Source organism: Rattus norvegicus, chromosome X (assembly GCF_021556685.1).
Source record: "Rattus norvegicus strain SHRSP/BbbUtx chromosome X, alternate assembly SHRSP_T2T, whole genome shotgun sequence".
NCBI classification, from domain to species: Eukaryota; Metazoa; Chordata; class Mammalia; order Rodentia; family Muridae; genus Rattus; species Rattus norvegicus.
This window is the reverse complement of record NC_141554.1, coordinates 141638578-141655741: the sequence shown is the minus strand read 5'-3', so window position 1 is coordinate 141655741 and position 17164 is coordinate 141638578. Positions and strand designations below refer to the sequence as shown.

General features: G+C 44.1%; 1 protein-coding gene across 4 annotated transcripts in view; it reads left to right on the top strand.

Annotated features, from left to right (window-relative positions):
* Window positions 1-17164, top strand: part of Plac1 (placenta associated 1) — a 133800-nt gene that overhangs the window by 76616 nt on the left and 40020 nt on the right. Inside the window, exon 1 of one of the 4 annotated variants that reach the window (NM_001024894.1) lies at window positions 16282-16378. The exons of the other annotated variants lie outside the window; for them this stretch is intronic. The gene's annotated coding sequence lies outside the window, so the exon portion shown is untranslated. Of the gene's footprint in view, window positions 1-16281; window positions 16379-17164 lie in introns of those variants that run through there. 4 annotated transcript variants of the gene reach the window in all.

Below are 17164 nucleotides of genomic sequence, written 5' to 3'. Positions count from 1 at the left end.
AAAGGATAATGGGCTTATGCTAGTCTACCTCCAGTATCCAGACCATATTTTACATGAGAGGTTTCATTCACCATTCTTTCTTTCATTGTCCAATGAACACTTCTGATGTTCTAGGGATCCATCATCCTAGACATGGAAATTTCTCACCTCCCCCCACCCCCAAATTATTGTTTTGTAGACATAGTGTCAACTTCTTAACATCCTTAAACTTTGAGGTGTGGTAAATGATGGGAAGGAATTGGCCAAAAGTTAGAGTGATAATGGTGTGCCCATAAACTGAACTGTGGAATCAGTTAAGTGTGGTTAAACAGATCAGAAGAGGAAAGACCATCAGAGGAAATAGCTTTGTGGCATGGATGCAAGAGAACTAGGGGAAAGCCTGACCTATGTCCTCTTTGCATCCCTCTACCTGGACAGCCCGGAGAGTATGGTTTAGAGCAGTGTTTTTCTCTACTGTTATGTCTGCACACAGTGCGCAGATAGCAAATGCTTCCTTCCACCCAGAGTGCAGTTCTCGGGTGTTCTGTGTAAGCACCAGGTCACCTGAATTGAGGAGGGGAACTGTGGTCAGAGCTAAGGAGGGTGTGCTTCTTGCTGTCTATGCTACAGTTGATCCATTGCCATCAGTCTTTCTTTTGCTGACTCACTGCTTTCGTTTGGGTTGGCAGTTCTTTTGCTGTTGGCTGCAGTCTTTAACTGTTTACAGAGGGCTGAGATGGATGGAGAATTAGGGGCTTTGCATTCATTCCCTGAATGAAATTCTACCCAGGTACTGTGGGCCTCTTGTCGGGGGCTGAGGCCAAGGCCCTTGGATTTTGATGGATGGTGGAGATTAAGTGTAGGGTAACACATCATTTAGTCTGATTGCAAGGCCAGATTTCTCTCCATGTGCTGCCAAATGAGCTGGGAGGTCATGCGAACTGTCCACTCAAGCACAAGGGAGCACCATGCCTTTGAATTAGAATAAGGATCAATGATACGTGAGGTTTGGGGTTGTCAGAGAACTTGGAGTGCCTAAGTCCTGTATTTCATTCAAGGTTCTCTCGAAGCTTCACTTCGGGCATGGAAGCCTTCCATGCACACCATTTTATCTCCATGTTCCTCCTCATCACCTCTCCAAAATGCACTTTCCCACACTTTGCATCTGTCTTATCAGCATTTGGCTTCTGTTGTTCACTGTCCTTGGCTTTTACTGCCCTTCTGGAGCCATCTCTTGGTGAAGCTAGAGAGATCTGTTCTGAGAAATGGAAAAGGAGGTACATCCATAGAAAGAGAAATTAGATTGGTGATTACCCAGGACTGGGCAGACTGGGGGATTCAGGACTGGGATGATGATAGCCAAATGAGGCAAATTCTTTTAGGATGCTGAGAATATTCTAGAAGTAATTGTGGTGATGGCTACACAACTCACAATATACAAAAAATAAACTGCTCTTTTAGGATGTTGAGAATGTTCTAGAATTGATTGTGTTGATGGCTGCACAACTCAAATATTTTTTAAAAATCCACTGAATTGCATACTTTAAATGGGTACATGGCATGGAATGCAACATATATCTCAATGAACCTAAAAAATGGCCTCTCATACCAGCTACCCAAGATAGACCCTCACTACTTCAGTAAGGACATGAACAGTCTCTTTAGACAGTTCTTCTCAAGCTATAAAAATGATAAGCAAGGACTTGGACAAATGGCTCATAAGGATAGATCAATGGGAGAAAGCCTTGTTAATATCCACAAACCTTTGGGACTTTCCTTATTGGCTTTTTAATTTTTATTTTAAGACAGAGTCTCACTAAAAGTGTAAGCTGGCTTCAACCTTGTGATTCTCCTGTCCCTGCCTCCCTAGTGCTGGGATTATAAGCATGTGTTGCTACACCCAGCTAAACTAGCCTTTATAGAAACACCAAACCCTAATTTACAGGGTCCAATAATTTTTTATTGGAAAGAGCCTTTGAGCATACCTTATCCCCCTGGAAGATGTTCAGTAAGAGGAAGTAACTTGCCTGTGTCACAGAACATGTCAGCAGTCAGTGGCAGAGCATAAAACAGAATTTGATGCTCCAAACACGTACTCCTTGAGATTTCTCCTGCCTGACTTCTCCCATTTCCCTGGCCTCTTCAAAGCAGTGCCTTTCACATTTCTGCTGAAACTCAGGACTAGCCAAGTTGAGAATCTAAGCACAAAATCAGGGGAATTTACCATTCTGCAACTACGGTACAATTTTCCTAAATAGTGGGTCAAGAAATCAGCATTATATGTCTCCCAACACCAGAACGTGGACAGAGTACAGGATTTGACCCTCTAGTATAACTAAATTTGTGGAATAGTCACATGCTTTCCTTTATACTGTATTTGGCGGAATTAGAAGAGAAAAATAATATTCATCTTAGGGAAACCTCGGTAACTGCAGATTTGCTGGCAACCTTATTTCCTCTCGCTTTCTTGGAAGAAACCAAACGAAAAAGCAGCTGTACAAATTAGCCCTGACCAGCAGTCCCGGGACCAAAACAAAACAAAGCAGGGGGGGGAGGCCCAAATAAATCAGGCTAAATATTTAAATCAGAATGGAAAATATGTCCAACTCTCCGCCAACTGGAGCTCTTGAAACACAAACCTCCACTTGATTATCGGCAATCTCCTCTTTCCAGGTCAAGAGCAAGTAGGGGAATACATTTTGAAACTCCTTCATCTGCTTTCCCATATTTTTCTGATGGTCTTGTCTTATGGCAGTGATTTCTTCCTTCATGCTTCTTGGAGGCAGACCAGTCCCATAGTAAAGATGTGCTTACTGGTTCATCAGTCAACAGACACTGTGCTCTAGGCACTACATGGGTGTGGAGGAAGACGGGACATGGGGGCGATGTGATGCCTACCAGACAGGAGCACTACACCCCCAAAGTCACTTAAGAGGAAAACAAGAGGTCAAGTGTGTGGTGTGAGAGAACTACTCTTTCTGGAATAGAATTTTTAAAAGAAAGTCTGGGGTGTTTGGTTGAAAATGGTTGGAGACAAATTCTGGGGGAAACCTAGCATCCTAAGGAGGTGAGGGGCAGGTGAAAGCCACACTGGGGAAGCCTCCTTTTCACCCCTCTATCTACATAGGCTTAGATGTTCTCCTCACAACTCCACTAATCTCTTGGGCTCAGTCCTAGAAGTCTTCATACTTTCCTGCAATTCATTGCTTTCTCCCATTTCTTCCCTTGGAGCTGAACTCCCTGAGAGAAGTGCTTTTGTCTGTCAGTTTGCCTGTATCTTTAATGAGTGAACAAAGGCTTTAGCATGTGGTTCGTGTTCAGAAACTGTGGGTTGCTGGGACAGAATAGGACAGAATAATAGAACTTTAGATAGCTGGGAAGACCTCTTTGCAAAAGAAGTCAGGCAGAGAGAACCAGTTAGGATGTTCCCTGGTGCAGGTAGAAGGAGCTACAAGAGGGGTTGGGGATTTGGCTCAGTGGTAGAGCGCTTGCCTAGGAAGCTCAAGGTCCTGGGTTCGATCCCCAGCCGGAAAAAAAAAAAAGAAGGAGCTACAAGAACAGAGGAGGGGGATGCAGAAGACAAGACAAAACAAAAACAAACAAAAACCAGGCTTGGTTAATACTGCTGATCTGACAAAATAAAGCCAAATGTCCCTGGACCTGAGGGAAGTTCCCCGTGATAAAGTGCAGCGGGTCCTACATACCATGCTAAAGTCAAGCAGCCCCCCCCTTCCACTTCGTGGACCAGTTGGTCATGGCCCCAGCTGTCTGTGGAGACTCTAGTCCTTCTGTCCTCTTCATGTCTAGAGGTAAAAGGGATGACTAGACCACTGTTGACCGGTCTTTGCCCAGCTGTCTTTTGCTGGCTATGCTGAGTCCCCAGAGAACTGGAGCTGACCAGTAGGACTCAGGAGGGGTGATCTGCCATAGCCCCCTTAATCCTATACTCTCCTTCCAGCTCCCACCACCTGGAGGTGTCACACAAAGATGCTCCAAACAAAGGCAAGCACAAGCCCAAGAAACAAGAGACTCCTTTTTCCCCTCCATGCCTGTTTCGCTCCCCCTTCAGTCTTTCTGCTTCCCCAGGCCTGGGGTGGGGGCTTAGGGGTGCAGTGAGAGAAAAACCACGGAACTTTTCAAAATCCCATTTTCCAACGGCTAAATCAGATTCATTCTGTGTCTCCTGCACAGACTGCATTCGTCTGGGTAATGTAAACACTGCGAGGCCACAGCTGTCTGACAGCTGCAATGTTGAAGCCCATTTCAGGGGGCATGAAAAAACCTGTCTGTAACCATCACAGATGAGAAGTGTTAGCTAATGAATGGGCCCTGCTGAGACCAGAGCCCAGCTGAGTTATTTCAGTCTTGGGCCTTAGCAGAGAGTTTTATTGGGTAACACATTTCAAATGCTCCAGTCACTCTTTAGACCCCAGATTGGAGCCCATTGCTCAATATCCCCCACCCTGCCTCCCTCAAAAAAAAAAAAAACCTAACTTACTCCAGGGACATTCCTGGTGGCAGCTCAAGAATCTTGGCATTTAGAATGCTGGGTGATTGGTTAAGGAGGGTACAGTGGGGGCTTAGAAATGCCATGGATCTTCTTAGGATCCCTGCATAGAATAAAGAGCAGCTCTTTCTAGAAGCAAGGCTGTTTGTAGTTTGTAGTTGGGCTGGTCAGCATGAAGATACCTAAGAGATAACCACCCAACTTGGAGCTGGACATCAAGATTTTAACTAAGCCTAAACCGATAGGGTTTTATTTTTCATTTTTAAAGATTCTCTGTGTGTATAGTGTGTGTGTGTGTGTGTGTGTGTGTGTGTGTGTGTGTGTGTGTGCGTGTGCGTGTGCGCACGAGCGCAGGTGTGTGCATGGGTGTATATGGTCGGCCATGTTGCAGTATGGGCGCACATATGCCACAGAATAAATGTGTATATCAAAGGGCAACCTCTGGTGATGGTCTTCAAATTTCACCTTAAGAGAAGGTCTTTGGTTGGTGGTAGTTGTAGCTGTAGTAGTAATAGTAGTAGTAGTTGTAGTAATAGTAATTGTTGTAGTTGTTGTTGTTGTTGGCCAATGTTTACGGCAGGCTAACTGGTCCAAAAGCTTCTGTGAACTCTTCTATGTCTATCTCCCATCTCACCATACAAGTCCTAAGATGATAGGCATGCATTACTCTGCCTGGCATTTATGTGGATTCTGAGATTTGAATTCTGGTCCTCATGCTTATTTAATAAGTGCTTTGCCCCTGAACCATCTTTCCAACTCTGAAGCTGATAGTTTTGGCTGCCTCCTCCAGCTCTCCTCTGCGTCTGTAGGTTCAGGTCAAACAGAAGGATAGCAAAGCCAGATACCAGCACAGAGAAGGAGATGAGAGCTATGGACCAGACATTTTGCTGGATCTCTTCCTAGAGTATGATCCAGATTTTCCAGAATGCCCTAGAATATAAGCAGGTGGCTGATTATCAGTCCTGTATATGTGAGGAACCAAGAAGAGAATTAAGGGCTCATACAGGCCAGTGTTTTTGTGGTGGCAAAACAAAACTTACATAAAATTTACTACTTTAACAATTTTCAAATGCAGGTTAGTGGTATTCAGTACAAGTAGTACATTGTTGTATCAGCGTAACCTCTCCCTAGTTCCAAGACAATTTCATGACCCCAAAGACTCCCATATGCTTTAAACATTCATTCCTCACCCCTTCTCCCAACACCTATTGGAAACAGCTAATGTGCTTTCTAGCTATAAATTCACTTATTCTAGATATCTCCTATAAGTGGAATTGTGTTGTATGTGGTCTGTGGTATGAAATCAGCCTTTTCTTGAGTGCCTACTGTGTGCTAGTAGTCACCAGAATCAACATGAGGAATGAACCTTGGATACATATCAGCTAACTGTGACTGCCACATCTGGGGTAAGACTTAACTCATGAACTGTGCATGCTGGGGATTTATGTGCACCATCCTCTTTTGCCTTCATAACAACTCATAACAGGAAATAGTAATGTGCTTAGTTAAAAGATCAGTCGTCCAAGGCCTAAAGATATTAAACAAGTAGACCTAGTTCGCACTAGCAGTTAAGATTCCAACTCGAACCGTTCTACTATTTATCATCTATTTAGCCCTACTTAGAATCACCCTGTTTACTTAGAGACTATATACATAATATATATTTCCTTTGTGTTATAGGCTATCTGATCCGTCTTGTCCCCACCTCCACCCCCACTGCCACATAAATCCCTCCTGTGACAATGCCCATACAGAAGAGTAATCGTAGTAGGCTCTTGTAAGCGTCCCATGTGTTGTCAGAGATAAGAGCTTAGCATAAAGGTTGCCTCGTGTAGCTCAGTGATGGAAGGATCAGCCTGGCGTCATCTCCAGCACTGCCAAGAGGGCGGGATCAAGATCATATGTCTAGCCTGAGAGTCCTAGTGTTCGCATGCCCTTGGGCATACCCAGAGTTTTCATTCATCCCCAGAGAGCAGAAACAAACCTCCTTCTTCCTCTGTTACTCATGAAAGCATAGTAGTGAGAAGTGTTTGTACCAAAATATTTGAATCTGCTCACTTTTTTGTTGCTTTTTGATTGATTGATTGATTGATTGATTGATGAGACAGGCTTTGTCAGTGTAGCCCCTGGCTATCCTGGGCCTACCTCTGTAGACCAGGCTGGCGTCAAACTCACCTGCCTTTGCCTCCCAAGTGCTGGAATTAAAGGTGTGTGCCGCCGCCACCCAGCACAAATTACTGTTTGAGTGGCTCATATGCACGTTTTAATTTGGTTAGTAGAAACAAAGAGTGGCTGCCTAGCAGATACCACCAGCACGTCCTGACATCAAAGATGAGCCTCGAATCCACACACATCTGGAGGGTCTGGAGAGGAGGCCTTACTCAGCTCATTTGGTTCCAGTGTGCAGGTAAACACTCAGATAAGTCAAGTCTTCCCTATCAACTAAAGAGCTTATCTTGGCAAACAAGGTCTAGAATGGGCTTTGAGAGGCAGCCTCAAAGAGTTGTGCATACCTCATGCCTAGACTGGTTTTGATAGTTGTTTGTTTTTGTTTCGAGATAAGGTCTTGTTACATAGTCCCAGACTGGCCTTAAACTCAAATTTTTCCTACTTCAGCCTCCAAAGTCCTGGGGTCATGAGTGTATACCACAGGCCTAGCTCATACCTAGACTTTAAAATGATGACTGACCACATCTGACAAGGATTCTCATGTTCCAAGTGCCTTCCCAAGACACAAGGCCAGCAGCAGAACTTGGGAAAAGAGTAAAGGAAAATGTTCCACTGTTTCCTAGACTCCAAGATGTGTGTTTAAAAGATCCAGAAATGGGGGCAGCATTTGGGAAAGTTCAACATAACTAAAAAAAAGACAAATATTGATATTCAACAGTCAGGTCTATAAGAAGAAGAAGAATGGTACAGCCTGAATTCAAATAAGCAGAACAGATGTGCCTCATGTGTTATGAGTTGAAAATCTTTCCTTCATATGGGATCAGTTAAAAATCAAGCTTGGGACTTAGTGTATGTTTAATATAAAAACTCTCAATAAAAAGACCCTAGAGACAAAATCCAAGCAAGGGCATGCTACAATCACCAGAGCAAATAATCAACCAGTCAGCATTTGCCTGTGAGACATCAAGGCAGGCAAATGTGTAAGGATGCCAATTACTGAGAGTGGAGGTGGTGATGGAGAAAAATGTTCTTTGCCATCAAAGCTGACCGGAGCGCAACACAATGACTTTTTCTGACATAAGTTGGATTTAGAACTTGGAGCTGAGCTGAGGTCCGGGGTGGTGGTGGTTGCGGGGGGGGGGGGGCACCAATTCTATCTATTTACTTACTGTTTTATCTTTATTTTATTATTTTATATTATTGGAGACAGCATCTCTATATATAGATAGCTCTGATATCTCTGTCTGGTCTGGAACTTGCTCGGTAGAATAGACTGACCTTAAACTCACTTAAAATCTCCTGCCTCTGCTTCTGTGACTCCTGATATGTATCATCAACTTCATTGATTCTTAATACAGAAGAGTTTTCAAAAGATGAGCTCTGAGAAATACATGAACCTATCCCACAGACTAGTTAATTGCAATTTTATCTAGCCCACTGCAAGCACTGGGACAGGTATGAAGAAAGAACATGAGGCAGAATGTCTGCATGCAGGACCTTAGGAATTTCTTTTATTTATTTTATTTACACCATAGAAGAACCCAGCCTGAGAACTGGCCAGTACCAGGCCAAACTACGATCTCACACACTCTTTGCTGATGCAACAACAAACTGGCATATACATTCACATCACAGCAGCAGCTACCAGCCCTTCTGTTTTAAAGGATCCATGGAATAAAATAACTACCCGATCCCAAAGAAGAGAAAACACAAAGCAGGCAGCACCACAAAGAAGTCTTGATGAAGTCAGGAAAGGGATGAAGATGTTGGGAAGCTGTTCAACAAGGCCAGACATGAAAGATTAAAGCAAAATAGTTAGGGCAGACAGAAGGCGTGGAAGGGATGTCATATGATCAAAGTGTATAGAGAGACTCCTTAAAGGTCATGGCCCCAGGGGACTTAGACATGTCAACTAAATTTTGGATGCAAAAGAGGGGGACAGGTCTTGTAGCACAAATCAGGAAGAAACAGGCAAAAGGGGGTAAGATTAGTGTCCATAGAGGGTACCAAATGTACAGTAAACATGTAAAAGATACAAAAATTTCCTTCCAAAGGGCCTCATAATGGTACAAAGAATTTTCAATAGATTGATTTCTGGCCTATCAACAATAATAATGTTAATAGCAGCTACCATTTCCTGAGTACTTTCTGTGTGTCAGGCACCATGTTGAGTGATTCTATATATTGGTTTTTTTTTTTCATCTCCTCCTTCCGTCTTTAGTTTTTCTTCCTATGGTACTGACAAAGGCACACCTTCTTTTAGGATGAGGAAATTGGCTCAGGAAGATTGAGTCATTTTTCCTAAGAGAAATAGTAACCAATGGACCCTCTCAGCACATCCAGATTTCCTTTCATTCTTAAACACACTCCCTTATCCTGCCTCCAACGGTTTGGCGACTTAGTTAGTTAGCACACTTCCTCTAACAGAAGAGAGATTTGATGAAGGTAAGATTTTACAGTGGTCTTTCTGGTTGGAGGCAAGATGAACAGGAAAATAGATGCCCTGCAACCAAGGAGCCCATTGGGAGGCTCAATTTGTGAAAGGGAATGAAAAGAAAAGATTCTGAGAAGTAGCTGCAAAGAAGAAATGACAGGCAGCAAAAAGGATATGGTATGTTACCATGTCTGCCTTGGCTTTTGTCACAATGCAGAGAACTTCCCAAAACAACTCAAATAGATCTTGCACTTTGTATTGCTAAGAATTCCATTCTACAGTTGTGCCATTTTACAAATACTGTTTTGGTAAATACAGTTGGGGGCAGTGAGGTGGTATACATGTGTAGGACCAAACCCCAGAAGTGACATTTCTAGGTTGAAACCTACCTTAGGGAACAGAAATGTAGCTTAGCTAGTAGAATACTTACCTATCATGCAGGAAGCCCTGGGTTAAATCTCCAACATTGTATAAAATCGTACATGCCAGCACTCAAGAGCTGGAAGCAGGAAGATCAGAATTTCAAAGTCATTCTCTACTATACAGTGGGTTTGAGGCCAACCTTGGCTACCTGAGTCTAGGACCCCGCCCTAGAGAGACAGGGAGCTTGTTTTGTTTGTTTTTGTTTCTTTCAAAACAGGAAAACAGAATTTCTCTGTGCAGTCCTGACTGTCCTGGAAGTCACTCTGTAGACCAGACTGGCCTCGAACTCACAGAAATTTGCCTGCCTCTGCTGGGACTAAAGGTATGGGCTACCACCACCCAGCTTGGAAGCATTTAAAACTTTAGGGGGCCGGAGACCTTCGTAATGGAATTTGGGATAGGGAAAACCCTCTCTGGTAATATGAAGGAATAGCAGAAATAGCTGGGTTTATCACCATTCAGAAATGTAATCTAAAGGCAGGAAGCCTTTCCTATCTTTGTTCCCACCACATGCCAGTTTTGTTGAAACTAACGACAAGAAGAGAGAACAGAAGGTGCGGTAACCCTTTGGGAGCCGTTCTCAATTGCTGGCAATCCGGTACCTCATCCCTCTTCATTACTTCATTTTAGGGCAAAGGACCTTTGCTGACATTCTGAGCAGCTGGATGGCTATGCCTGTCATTTAATAGAGCAGACAGATTTTTGAGGGGCTCCTGGAGGGAAGCTGACAAACTGAAATTAGGGCAATTTTCAGCTATAACAGCAACGTGGCTTTCTTTCTTGTTGAGAAGGCTGCCTATATTGTTTAAGCAGGGAATCTAAATAACTTCTTTTAAATATCCCCCAAAGGGAAGGGAAGATAAGCTTGAGTATTAAATATAATAATGTGGCCCTCCAAGTGATGATACCTCAGAATGCTGCAGCTAAAGCCACTGCTTGGCACATCCTCAAAAGCAATGACCTCTAACCAGTAAAGCTTTATGGTGCTGATGCCTAGGTCATGGGCATCATGAGCCAAGTGAAAAGGAGGGGCCAGGAGCGATTGAGGTTGGAGACAGTTGTGATCAGCTGCCTCTCCCAGACAAGATACAATAGGGTCAAACACAAAAAGTTTTCGGAGATTGAACCTACAAGTAGAAATAATAGGCTGGCCTTAAGTTCCCAAAGAATGGTACTAGCATCTTATTCTCTCATGTAACAAATATTTGTGGGGAATCTACTTTGTGCCAGGCACTGTGGTAGGCAGCAGCCATCCAGGACTGAATAAAAGAAAAGCATCCTTGTGCAGGAAGCCTCGTAGGAGAGATGACTGGAAAGCAATCATAATCAGTGTCGTCTGCTGGGGATTAGTTCCACAATGCCCCCATGATGTTGAAACCTCTTATATAAAATGTTATAGTCGTTGCCTATAAACTTCACATCATCTGGGTAATTTATATAATCTCCAGATTATTTACGGCACCTAATTCCCTGTAAATTTCCTATGAATAGTTGTTGCATTATATTATTTAGGCAGTGGGAAGTGAGGATGGGGTGGGTGAACATGTTCAACACAAGTGCAACTTTTTAGAAAACACTTGCAATCTGCAGTTGCCTGAACCTACTGATGCAGAACCCATGGATGTGGAAAGCTGGCTTTAATTACTAATGGTAGCGAGGCCTATGAGTTAGACAAAAAAAGGAAGGAGGAGGAGAAGGAGAAGGAGGAGGAGGAGGAGGAGGAGAAGGAGAAGGAGGAGGAGGAGGGGGAGGAGGAGGAGGGGGAGGAGGAGGAGGAGGAGAGAGAGAGAGAGAGAGAGAGAGAGAGAGAGAGAGAGAGAGAGAGAGAGAGAATAGGTCTTGCAGAAAAGCATACACAGGTAGAATGTGAGCTGAGAGGTCAGGATGAATGAATTCTGGATGAAGAGAAAAGGATTGTTCATTTCAGCTTCCAAGACTGAGAGGAATATGTATATAAACTGTCTTTGAGCATGGCTGTTGAAGCTACTGGTCAAGCAGGCTCAAGGTTCTACTTTCTTACTAACAAACCAAAGTGCTCTGGGCTTTGTGGTTCCTCAGGGGCCAGGGTCCCAAGTCAGTTCCAGAAGTCAACTTGGATTTTTCCCAGAGAAGATCCATAGTGAACTACTTGTAGGTTCAGCCAGTTGGATAAGATTAGCTTCTAACAAACTCGGAAAGCCTGCAGCCTCAGAGACTCTTGTCCCTCTGTGATTTCCACCCCCACTCATAGCTTTATATTTGCAAGGGATGCTTGCCTGCTGCTGGGCCTGCATTGCTTAAGTTAACAGTTGAGGCAGCACTCAGCTTTGGGAAAAATACAGGCAGCAGTGGAAGCAAGAGCAAGAACTGGAGCCAAGGAAGCAGCCACTGCCAACAACTTCCGTTTTTTTTTTTTCCCTTTCTTTCCCACATAGTTGCTCATGGAGCCCCTGTGACTGTTTATGGTGATCTGTTTGTTAACAATTAACAAAGAAGGAGGGAGCCCTTTTTGGCAATTTTTTTTTCACCCAGAGGCCCCAGATTTCTCCCTCTGAAACTGCCAAACACGCAGCTTTGGGTGGATATTTGGCTGAATTGCTTTGAAGGGTTTGTCAGTGCCTAAAATGGAAATTGTTAGAAAGCAGAGGAGAGTGGTTGCCAGCAACCATGAAATGGTAATGACCAAATCATTTATTTTTGCAATGAAATGTCATCCCCTAACACTACAAAAGCAGTTTTTTTTTTTTTGAGCTTAGAAGTACTGACTACCTGGAGAAGTCTTTCGAGGTGATCCAGTGTACCACACCCCCACCCACAAATATCCCTATCTCTCTCTCACCTTGGTCTTGCCTCCCAAACTACAACTGCTCTCAGGGTTTGGGAACTTAGTGCAACCTGGGATGAATTAAGAGTTTGGCTGATTATGAAAGGTAATCAGACTTCAACCATCCTATAAAGAGAAAAGGAATTTCATTTGCTTCTAAGAGGGTGTGTGGACGACGTTCTTTCCACATGGGAAAGTTGGTAGGCAGCAATAGGCTCGGCCCCAAATACAACGTGGCTGTTTAGATGACCCATCCGAGCCTTCCTATCATTGTGGCTGGGAGACACGGCACATCATAAGCTTCTCTGCATGATCTGCTCAGTTAGCGGACACATCAGGCAGACTCTACAATTTGGTACCTTTTAGTTTTGTACTCTGGCACTTTTGTTTGGCACTTAGAAGGAAGAGACTGGAAAAGACATTGTGGGTTGACACTAGCGAATGTGGATGATCTGCTAGTTTTCTTTGAAAACAGCCATTAAGCTACCATTCCTTTGGGCCAGTTCCTGGGAGGCTTCAACCACAAACAAAGCCCTAGGTCTTTCTTTTAGTTTTTCCATATCGACTTCTATATTGGGATTAGTGAAAATTTATACTGCTATAAATTTTATTTTAAAGTAATATTTTATAAGCCTCTGGTTTGAAAGTATTTCAATAACATCTGCATGCTCAAAATGAAAAGGGAAGATGGCTCTACTCACCTTTCATTCAAGTAAGCTTTGGGAATTATCTTTAGATCAGAGTCATCAGGCCAACTTGTCTTTAAACGGACGTGGCTTTCCTCAGTCATTTGTGTGGTTGGGTGTGATTCATTAGGTAAGCAGACCTGCTGTGAAAACCAAACCAAACCCAAGCTCGAGAGATGGTTCAGAGATTAGGATCACTGACTGTCCTTCCAGATGACCCGAGTTCAATTCCCAGTACCCACATGGTGCCTAACTCCAGTTCCAGGGGATCCAATACTCTCCTCTGGCTTTTGAGGGCACAGCATACATATGGTGCACAAATGCACAGAGGTCGGTTGCTCTGTCACTACTTTTGAAAGCCAATGTTTCTACCTTTCTCTTAGGTAAGACCCCGGGAACAGCCTACTGGGAAGTGGGGCTCTTATGTAGGGTACTCTTTCTCCCAGACTCCCTTGTAAGTAAGGTTACCTCATGCAGGAATTACAAAGTAGCCAGCTCTATCATTTCCCTCCCTTTCCCCCTCTTTAAAGTGCCCTTTCAACCCAGTCTCTGATACAGTTTCTGTAGCAATGACTCCATGTGGAAACCAGACAATTGGAGCAAGTGGAGACCAGGGCCCCCTTCCCCCAGAAAGGGACCCCTTAAAACAGTCTCACAGCTAAAATGATTGTCTTCTGGCCTTTACTTCTTAAGTGTCTAAGAATTGGAAGACTGCCACAGGCAGTGTAGAAATTAGGTGCTTTCTTTCCTTGTTTTGAGCTAGCTGTATATTTTCATTTCCTACTTTCTTTGGAATACAGAGAAACTAAGGAGGCAGATTATTGGCCCGAGTATCTGGTAAACTGGACCACTTTCTCAGCCTTAGTTCCCTCATTCATCCTGAGAAGCACTGGGGCTACACAAGTTCTCAGTTCCCCCTAAACTCTGATATTTGACTAATTCTATAGACTAACCATCAAAGAAGAATGTAGCTAAGTTTTCAATAGTTCCTTAGGTCCATGGGAAACTATTTTATGTAATTCCTTTTTCTGTGTTTCTCTTTTAAGAAGAAAACACAACTCACTCCACGACCATAAAGTGAACACATTGCAGATCAGCGTGGGGAAGGTATTTTTTTTTCTTCTTCTCTGTGGAAGGGATCCAGAATGCCGTAGAAATGAAGGTAGGCACCAGACCTGGACAAGAGAGGCAGAAACATGAGGCAGGTGGGGCAGACAAGTTCGTCAGCACCATCTTCACTCCTGCCAGAATGCTGATCGGCTCAGAGACAGTTAGGATAGGTGACAGCCACGCCCAGGAGTCGGCTGATCTAGAGTGTGATTCCAGCTCCTCCGTTTATTACCTGTTTCACCTAGAGAAAGTTCACTTACCACTAAGTTCCTCAGTTTCCGAGTCTGTAAAACAGGAAATGGTCATAGCACAGTAGAGTAGTGGGGTTAAATGTTAGAGGAGCAAGTGATGTTCCTATAACATTGTCTGATGTGTTCTGCCAGTGTCTCGTTTTGACTCTTGCCTCCTATGTCCAGAGATGGACACCAGAATTTGTAGGGTTATATTACACAGGTATGTATTCTTTTTGTGTGTCTAAGATTCTCAGTGGCCTTGGACAAGTCTGTGGTCACAGACAAGATGTGTGTGTTTCCGGAACATGTGATTTTCCTTCTCCCTGCGAGCTGACATTAGGTCGGTGAGTCAGTGGCAGTGACCTAAAGTTCTCTCAGATGAGGGGAGAAAGTGTGGCCATTGAAACCGGAGCCATAAGCAACTGTCTCCCACATTCTCAGAGGATTTAACAGAATGCAGACTTGAAACTCTTAGTTGCAGAAGTATTTTTTAGAAAAGAATGTTCCCTGGGGGTTCTCCATGTCTAGGGAGGTTGGAAAGAAAACAGACCGCGGTCAGACCCAGAGAAGATGTTTCAACACAGGTGGGGAAAATGCTGAGAAGTTCTCCAAAACCGGTTCTGCAGAGTTTTCCTAGGGAAACTGGGGGAAAGAGTAGCTAGCCATTTGTCCCACACTGTTTCTTAGGCCACCAGAGCAGGAAGAACCTTTAAAAATGATCTTATCCAAGCCTCTGATTTAAAGATGTGAATCTAAAAACCCGGAGAGAGGGGACAATTGCCCTATAGTCCTATAGCAAATTATTGACAAAGCCAGGATTTAAAGACTAAGCCAAAGATCACACCGGGGCACCATAGTGGTCTCTTAAAGGTACACAGACCGCTGTCTCTACTCTTTCTGGAATGCTCTGTAGTACAAACATACTAAAAAGTAATTGAGGCCCACCCAGAAGGACTGCAAAGGTATTGAGCAGCGCCCAAATTGCAATTCCTCTAGTTTCTCCGTCCGATTTGGGAGCCCCGGCTGTCAAAGCCCTTCAGCCAAAGTGCTCCTCTCTCAACTAACTGGTCTTCTTAACTTACCATTTGAAAGCAGCTGTGGTTAAAGCCCAGCTTGCTGACTCAGCCCATGTAGTAAGGATGACTAAACACAAGAATTTCCTGTGGGGGGATGGAAAATATCTTTCAGATGCATTTGTTTCAGGGAACCTTTCTGATCAGTCAGGAGCTAGCCCACTGTGGGCCTGTGAGGAAAAGCAGCAGGCTGTCCCTGCGCTGTACCAAGGCAGCATTTGCAGATGTTTCCTTTCTTTCTTTCTAAACAATATTGTGGCTGTCTCGGCACCATTTTGGTCTGGCCCGCATTTGCACAGGGCTCCATCTGCCAACTGGTAGAGACCAAGGCAGAGACGAGCGGATGTCTCCTCTGGCTGGAGGGGCTTTGCACATTCCCCTGCACAGAGGCCTTCCCCCAGGGGTAAATTGGAGCTGATCTGCTTTATCTCAAGGCGGTCTCAATCCTGAGCCCACCTTGAATCATTATGCTGAGCAATCTGCAAACAATGTAAGCTGGCTTCCCTCTCCAGGGTGCACTGTGGGGAATCGCAACCTGGAGTGAAGTTATCAATGCTCAGGTCTGAATGCCACACAGACATTGGACAACTTTAGGACAGGAACACTGACCTTCCGTGGGATTGCTTAAGGCATTAACCCAAAATTTGGATAAATATTTCAAGACTCTTGGCTGAGAAGGAGCCTGCCTAGCTCAATTAGGAAGTTGGAGACACCTGGTGCATTTGGGCGCCACAGGTTCGCTCTGCAGCTTGGGAGTTAGGAAAGTGGGCGGGAAAAGGGAGAGGGTGAACACACAGCCATCTCCTGAAAGGCATATATATAACTGGAGAGTTCAGGAATCGAAGATCCAAGTCTAAGAGACCTGCTCATCCTCTCGCTACCCCTTCCCTCGTGCTCCACACGGAGAGAACAGGACTAACAGCCTCAGAATTCTCAGAAAGCCAAAGATTTCTTTTTTTAAGTGAGTAACGATTTTTTACTTCAATGGGGCAATGGGGACGGGGGTGTTTTGGGAACAAGCAACGTGCAATGAAGGAGAAGAGAGAAGGGAGAGGGGAAAGAAAGGAGACCGGGAAAGGGGACTAGTCCAGTTTCATGCTATGTAGCAGTATGTGCTTTGAAGTGAGGTGTTCTTTATTTGCTAAGTCTGCTTCTAAGTGTGTACACATAAAAGAAAACGGTCCAGGCAGAACTGGTAATAATATGGCCTAGATACATGGTAGATTTATTTATTTATTTATTTATTTATTTATTTATTTATTTAGGGTTTTTGGTTTTTTTTTTTTTTTGAGTAAGCAAGTGGGAGAGGAAGCAAGAGAGTAAATGAATACAAGACAGAACAATGAGGATTTGTGTGGCCCCTGAGGCTGTGTGAAACTTAGGTGAGGTCGTGGTTTTGAGTTCGCATGTATTCCAAAGCTTACTGATGGGTTACTGATCTGTGGGTTCGCTCCCTTTGGTGAGTCTTCCGAGTTCTGTGGCACCTGTCCGAGAGAGAAACTGTAAGTGTCCTTTCGGCAAGGTTATTGAGACTGCGTCTCATAGTGTTATACGGGCGGGGCTTGCTAGCCTGCCTCAATTTCCCGAGCACATGGAAGTGTGAACCTCCATGCTCGGCTTTAAGCAGCTGTCTAACAATAGAAAGGGAGGCTCAGAGAGGTGTGGAGAAGTGCATGGTGGACCAAAGGCCCCTGGGTCCAGTGTACTTTCCAATATAACCCATCGTCTTCTTTCTTTCCAGTAAAAA